Below are 8,471 nucleotides of genomic sequence, written 5' to 3'. Positions count from 1 at the left end.
GTTTGCTAGAATCACGGATAAATCATTGCATGAATTATGGAAGTCAGTTACACACTTGGTTGCGACCCAGATTGCGAGTCGGGAACCCACAGTCTCGACTCGAGACCATAACAGCATCAGTCGAAACCTTGGTTGCGAGTCCTGTTGCGACTCGTAACCGAACCATGACGAGCCGAGACCACTGTTGCGACTCGTAATCTCCTGTTGTGACTCGTAATCCCCGTTGCGACTCGAGATCGCTGGTTGCGACTCGAGACCAGTATGCACGAACACTGTTTTGGACTCACATTGTCACGGGCCCAATCAATTGGGCCAATTAAGTTGGACTTATGAAATTGACGGTTTAATGTATTGGGCCGTAAGTATTATTGGACTGCTTATCTGTTTGGGCCGAAATGTTATTTGATGGTTTGTATTTGGGCTGATTGTCTTTTGGGCTTAGACATTGGATCGCACAAGTTATGCTCTTGACTATTAACTGTTACCATGTTCTATGCGTGCTCGAAACATGTTATCTTGTATGTTCTATACGTGTATTACCTTAGTCAAAACCTGACTTGCATAATAACCATGATAGGACGTGGTTGACCATTTACTTGCTACCTGTACTCTTTGTGTATCTGCCGAGCAAACCAAGGTGAGTTCACACAGCCAAGGCATGGGATTCCCGGGTGGGAATTGGGTTGGAATGATTTGATATGGAATGATTACTCGTAGTTACGCAATCACTAGACTATAGACCATCGTCCTCAGGATAGTCAGGACACGTTACGTAAAGCCTACGTAACCCAGTATTTGCCATTTGTCTCCCGGGTCGGGAGGACACGTTACGTAAAGCCTACGTAACCCAATACCTTCTACTGTCTTCCGGGTCGGAAGGACACGCTGCGTAAAGCCTACGTAGCCACCCACGCGTACCACTGTCCTCGGGGAAGGGCACGTCACGTAAAGCCTACGTGACCCAGTACGTATTCCTGTTCTCGGTTTATGAAGAACACATGGTTGCACTAGTCTAGTAAGTACCATAATGGGAAGCCCCCATTATAAAGGATAAACGTGAGAACCCCTCACCAGTAGTATATACATGGGAAACCCCCACTAGCTGAACTTACGCATTACAATTACGCACTTACTTTCTGTGAACTCGCTCAACTAGTTTGTTGATTATTTTGCTGCATGCCTTGCAGGACCTTAGGTACATTATGGAGCTTGCACAGAGAGGAGCAGGTCGTTGTGGGATACGGATCATGAACGTTATTTGAACTTATAACTATTTTGAGTTTACATTACTATGCTTCCGCTACTTAAACAATGTTTAGTTTTTGAACATCAATCAAGTCGTGATGAATTACATTAACTACTTTTATTAATACTTGCTATGTTTGATATGATTGATGGCTTGATCCTGGTCATGTCACGCCTCCGAGCGGTGGTACTCCGCGTGTGGGATTTTGGGGGTGTGACAGATTGGTATCAGAGCCATTGGTTATAGAGAACTTGGTTTTAATATGGGAAAACATTTTTATTAAAACCAGACTATAACCAGAACAGTGCTCTCAACGATCCACAACGACGCTTCGCTCCACGTGCAAGACTCGATATTCTAGGTAATAAGGTTTATGTTTATTGCCTGTTTGCTAGACTTGCTTAGAACCTTGCTCGTATTGCGCTTAGATACACATGATACTATAGCTTGAGAATCCTTACGTGCTTGCACTTTTCTGTCATCGCCCTACTCGCGAACCACTCTCACTTACGTTACTTTTACTATGAAGATCATGTCTGGAAGAATTAACATGACACAAGCCCAGCTAGAGGCTCTCGTACAAGCTCAAGTTGCTGCGGCACTTGCAGCTGCTCAAGCAGGTAGTATCCCCTGCAGTATAGATTCATACTAGGATCCTTAGATCCTACATTAACTCTCGTATTTAACTTCGTCCTATTCGCACACAATAGGTCAACACGCGCAGCAGCCTGTCTGCACATTTAAGAACTTCATGGACTGTCGTCCAAGTACTTTCAGCGGCACAGAGGGGGCAGTGGGACTCCTCCACTGGTTCGAGAAGCTAGAGTCAGTTTTTGAAATGTGTGAGTGCCCTGAGGCTCGCAAGGTTAAGTATGCAACTGGCACCTTGGAAGGAATCGCGCTAACCTGGCGGAACGCGCAGGTGCAAATTCTGGGGTTGGCAGCTGCTAACGCCACCCCATGGAACGATTTCAAGGAACTCATCAAGCGTGAGTACTGTACGCGTGAAGATATTCACAAGTTGGAAGACGAGCTGTATAATCTGAAAATGGTTGGGTCAGAGATCGAAGCGTATACTAAACGGTCGAATGAGCTGGCCGTACTGTGCCCAACTATGGTGGACCCTCCATACAAGCGCATCGAGATGTATCTCAAGGGATTGGCGCCAGAGATCCAGAGCCATGTTACCTCGGCTAATCTTGACAACATCCAGGAATTTCAACGCCTCGCTCATCGCATCACTGACCAGGCAGTGGATCAGAATAAACTGCCTAAGCGTGTCAGCGCTACTGCTACAGCCACTCCTTCAACTACTCCTGCTACTACTAGTGACAGCAAAAGAAAGTGGGATGGAGATTCAAGTAAAGGTTCAGCATCCGTTCAGTCTCAAGCTCAGCAACAGAAGACTGACCACTACCAGAGTCCCGGTCAGCAATCCTCTGGTAGTCATAGACGGGGAAGATATCAGGGATTTCACCCCAAGTGTCACAACTGCAACAGGCACCATAGCGGCCCATGCAACAAGGGTCGTTGTCAAAGGTGTCTCAAGATGGGGCACGAGGCTAAAGACTGTAGGAGCCCTCGTCCTGCAAACCAGAACCAGCAACCGCAACAACCAGCTCCACAGAACCCACAACAGCAGCAGCAGCCACAGCATGGAAACCGGGGATGTTTCCAGTGTGGGGCTGAGGGTCATTTCAAACGCGATTGTCCTCAGTTGAACCAGAATCGCAACAACAACAACCAGGGCAATGGGCATAACAATGGCGGGAACAATAACAACGGCAACGAGGCAAGGGGACGTGCATTCGTACTAGGTCGGGGCGACGCAGTGAACGATCCCAACGTAGTTATGGGTAAGTTTCTCCTCGACAATATTTACGTTACTGTTTTGTTTGATTCGGGTGCGGATACAAGCTATATGTCTGTGAAAATGTGTCAACTGCTAAAACGTGCACCAACACTTTTACCCACCAAACATGTAGTAGAGTTAGCTAACGGAAAAAGTCTAGAAGCCACGCACGTAGTTCAGGGTTGTAATCTTATCCTAGATGGTCAAGCCTTCTCTATTGATCTCATTCCCATAGTATTGGGTAGCTTCGACGTCGTGATTGGGATGGATTGGCTATCCCAACACCAGGCAGAAATCTTATGCAGTGAGAAGATCATTCGTATTCCACGTTCTAGTCAAGAACCTCTCGAAGTCCTAGGCGACAAGAGTGGCGCTGTGGTTGGCATCATCTCTTTCTTGAGGGCTCAGAAATGCTTACGAAAGGGGCACACAGCCATTCTGGCTCTTGTTTCAGATGCATCAGTAAAGGAAAAGAGACTGGAGGATATACCAGTCGTACGTGACTTTCCTCAGGTGTTTCCTGAAGACTTACCTGGATTACCGCCTCATCGTCAGGTCGAATTTCAAATCGAGCTCGCTCCAGGAGCAGCACCTATAGCTCGCGCACCATATCGTCTAGCTCCATCAGAATTGGAGGAACTGTCAAAGCAGCTACAAGAGCTCTTGGAAAAGGGTTTCATACGTCCAAGCTCTTCGCCTTGGGGAGCTCCAGTGCTTTTCGTGAGAAAGAAAGACGGTACGTTCAGAATGTGCATCGACTACCGCGAACTCAACAAGGTGACGGTGAAGAACCGTTATCCTCTTCCGCGCATCGACGACTTATTCGACCAGTTGCAAGGGTCGAGTTACTATTCCAAGATAGACTTGAGGTCTGGTTATCATCAGCTGAGAGTCCGGGATGAGGACGTCTCCAAAACTGCATTCAGAACTCGTTACGGTCACTACGAGTTCCTCGTCATGCCATTTGGGTTAACAAACGCGCCTGCTGTATTTATGGATCTTATGAACAGGGTGTGCAAACCCTATCTTGACAAGTTCGTCATAGTATTCATCGACGACATTCTGATTTACTCCAAGAGTCAGGAGGAACACGAGCAGCATCTTCGTCTTATTTTGGAACTCCTTCGGAAGGAACAGCTGTACGCCAAGCTTTCTAAATGCGACTTCTGGCTTCGTGAAGTCCACTTCTTAGGCCATGTGGTGAACAGGGATGGGATCCATGTCGATCCATCCAAGGTAGATTCGATCAGAAACTGGCCTGCACCGCGTACACCGACGGAAATACGCCAATTCTTGGGTTTGGCAGGTTATTATCGGCGGTTCATCAAAGACTTCTCAAAGATTGCCCAGCCGCTTACACTACTGACACAGAAGGGTGTCGTTTATCGCTGGGGAGAGCCCCAGGAGACAGCTTTTCAGTACCTAAAGGATAGGCTTTGCAGCGCACCTATTCTCTCATTGCCAAAGGGCACCGATGACTTCGTAGTATATTGTGACGCATCAATACAGGGTCTGGGATGCGTATTGATGCAGCGGGATAAAGTTATTGCCTACGCCTCTCGTCAACTAAAGGTTCATGAACGGAACTACACGACGCACGATTTAGAGCTGGGAGCTGTTGTTTTCGCGCTTAAGATATGGCGACACTACCTGTACGGTACCAGGTGCACGATTTACACCGATCACAGGAGTCTCGAGCATATCCTTAAGCAGAAGGATTTGAACATGCGTCAACGGCGATGGGTTGAATTACTGAACGATTACGAATGCGCTATCAAGTACCATCCAGGCAAGGCCAACGTTGTGGCCGATGCCCTCAGTCGGAAAGACACTTTACCTCGGCGCGTGCGAGCGCTACAGCTTATAATTCAGTCTAGTCTTCCAGCACAGATACGAAATGCTCAGATAGAAGCATTGAAACCCGAAAATGTCAAAGCTGAAGCCTTACGCGGCTCACGACAACGAATGGAACAGAAGGCAGACGGTGCCTACTATGTAACGGGGCGTATTTGGGTCCCACTATATGGCAGTCTACGCGAACTTGTAATGGATGAAGCTCACAAGTCTCGCTACTCGGTACATCCAGGGTCGGACAAAATGTACCACGACATCAGCACTACTTATTGGTGGCCTAGTATGACGGCCCATATCGCGACCTACGTCGGCAAGTGTTTGACCTGTGCAAGAGTCAAGGTTGAATACCAGAAACCAGCTGGCCTACTACAGCAGCCTAAGATACCGCAATGGAAATGGGAAGAAATTTCCATGGATTTCGTTACATGCCTACCTAGATCCCAGCGGGGGAATGATACCATATGGGTTATCGTGGATCGACTCACCAAGTCTGCACACTTCCTAGCTATAAAGGAAACGGATAAGTTCTCCACTCTCGCAGACATCTACCTTAAAGAAGTTGTTTCGAGGCACGGGGTGCCCACTTCCATCATTTCGGATCGGGATGCACGATTCACGTCAGAGCTATGGCAAGCGATGCACAAATCTTTCGGCTCGCGGTTAGACATGAGCACAGCATATCATCCTCAGACGGATGGGCAGTCTGAGCGAACGATTCAAACACTTGAAGACATGCTTAGGGCATGCGTTATCGATTTCGGCAACGGCTGGGAAAAGCACCTCCCTTTGGTGGAGTTTTCGTACAATAACAGTTATCACACCAGCATCCAAGCCGCTCCATTCGAGGCATTGTACGGGCGTAAATGCCGGTCACCTCTCTGTTGGGCAGAGGTGGGGGATAGTCAGATTACGGGTCCAGAGATAGTAGTGGACGCCACAGAAAAGATTGCACAGATACGACAACGCATGGCGGCAGCACGCGACCGTCAGAAAGCCTACGCGGACAAGCGTAGAAAGCCTTTGGAATTTCAGGTCGGGGACCGGGTATTATTGAAAGTCTCGCCCTGGAAGGGTGTGGTACGTTTTGGAAAAAGGGGCAAACTAAATCCGCGGTACGTCGGACCGTTCGAAATCATTGAGAAGATAGGCAAAGTAGCCTACAAGTTGAACCTACCAGCTGAACTCGGAGCAGTTCACAATGTCTTTCATGTGTCGAACCTAAAGAAGTGCCTATCAGATGAAAACCTCATCATTCCTTTCAAAGAACTCACTATCGACGAGCGGTTGCAGTTCGTCGAGGAACCAGTTGAAATCACGGACCGGGATGTGAGGTCCTCAAAAACAAGAGAATCCCTCTTGTTCGAGTTCGTTGGAACTCCAAACGTGGTCCAGAGTACACCTGGGAACGCGAAGACAGGATGACAGAAAAGTACCCCCAGTTATTCGAAACCAATGCAACCACTACTGAGACTGAAGCTACTACTTCGGAATTTCGGGACGAAATTCCAGATCAACGGGGGGAGGATGTGACACCCCAGGAAAACCAGTGAACGTTATAACTTACCTAGCTTCCTCAGTGAGTGCATACCAAATTTCGGGACGAAATTTCCAATTAGTTGGGGATAATGTGACAACTCGAACTTTAGACTTACTGTGATGTAACGTTACGTGCCTATGACACTTTGAGTTAATGAATGTTATGATGTTACGTACTTATGTGAACTTGATTATATAATTATGTGACTACGTGTGTTATTATGTGCTATATGATTTAATGAGAATGCATATGTTATGTGAATCAAATGTTAACCCAACCGCATACAAGCCCATTCGGGCCACACACCCAACTCGAGACCACAAGACGGCCCAAGTGAGGTTCCGGCCCACTCCTCTTATACGTATGCATACACAATTAGGGTTGCTAGTTTTCACAATTCTCCTTGCAACCAAGAACACTCACACACACAAACTCTCTCTCAACTCGGAACCAAGGGCTGCCGAAGAAAAACACGCATCGAAGCTTGTTGAATCCGGATCCCTCCTCTCCATCTCGGTTAGTTTGAGTTTATGATTTTCTGTTTTGTTGTGATGTCGTGTATGATATGATTAATCGGTCCAAGTATGTGTTAAACCGATTAGAGTTACATGATAATAAACTAGGGCCGATTAGATTGTTGGCCGATTAGATTATGTTGTTTATGCTTGGTCCTCGGATTGATTGTATGATGATAGATATAATCAGGTTTTTGTATGAATGATAACCGGTTAGGTTGCATGCTAGTCCGATGATATGATTATGACTCGGTTTAGGTTTGTGTGCTAATCCGATTATTTGTTTTGATGCTGTTATGAACATGCTAATGATGATGATTTTGAAGGTGTTATGAATATGATTGAATGCTGAATAAACGTTGTTTGATCTGATTTCCGAAACTGCCTTAGATGTTTGCTAGAATCACGGATAAATCATTGCATGAATTATGGAAGTCAGTTACACACTTGGTTGCGACCCAGATTGCGAGTCGGGAACCCACAGTCTCGACTCGAGACCATAACAGCATCAGTCGAAACCTTGGTTGCGAGTCCTGTTGCGACTCGTAACCGAACCATGACGAGCCGAGACCACTGTTGCGACTCGTAATCTCCTGTTGTGACTCGTAATCCCCGTTGCGACTCGAGATCGCTGGTTGCGACTCGAGATCGCTGGTTGCGACTCGAGACCAGTATGCACGAACACTGTTTTGGACTCACATTGTCACGGGCCCAATCAATTGGGCCAATTAAGTTGGACTTATGAAATTGACGGTTTAATGTATTGGGCCGTAAGTATTATTGGACTGCTTATCTGTTTGGGCCGAAATGTTATTTGATGGTTTGTATTTGGGCTGATTGTCTTTTGGGCTTAGACATTGGATCGCACAAGTTATGCTCTTGACTATTAACTGTTACCATGTTCTATGCGTGCTCGAAACATGTTATCTTGTATGTTCTATACGTGTATGACCTTAGTCAAAACCTGACTTGCATAATAACCATGATAGGACGTGGTTGACCATTTACTTGCTACATGTACTCTTTGTGTATCTGCCGAGCAAACCAAGGTGAGTTCACACAGCCAAGGCATGGGATTCCCGGGTGGGAATTGGGTTGGAATGATTTGATATGGAATGATTACTCGTACTTACGCAATCACTAGACTATAGACCATCGTCGTCAGGATAGTCAGGACACGTTACGTAAAGCCTACGTAACCCAGTATTTGCCATTTGTCTCCCGGGTCGGGAGGACACGTTACGTAAAGCCTACGTAACCTAATACCTTCTACTGTCTTCCGGGTCGGAAGGACACGCTGCGTAAAGCCTACGTAGCCACCCACGCGTACCACTGTCCTCGGGGAAGGGCACGTCACGTAAAGCCTACGTGACCCAGTACGTATTCCTGTTCTCGGTTTATGAAGAACACATGGTTGCACTAGTCTAGTAAGTACCATAATGGGAAGCCCCCATTCTAAAGGATAAA

This window comes from Helianthus annuus, chromosome 11 (assembly GCF_002127325.2).
Source record: "Helianthus annuus cultivar XRQ/B chromosome 11, HanXRQr2.0-SUNRISE, whole genome shotgun sequence".
In the NCBI taxonomy this organism is placed as follows: Eukaryota; Viridiplantae; Streptophyta; class Magnoliopsida; order Asterales; family Asteraceae; genus Helianthus; species Helianthus annuus.
This window is presented reverse-complemented; position numbering follows the sequence as displayed.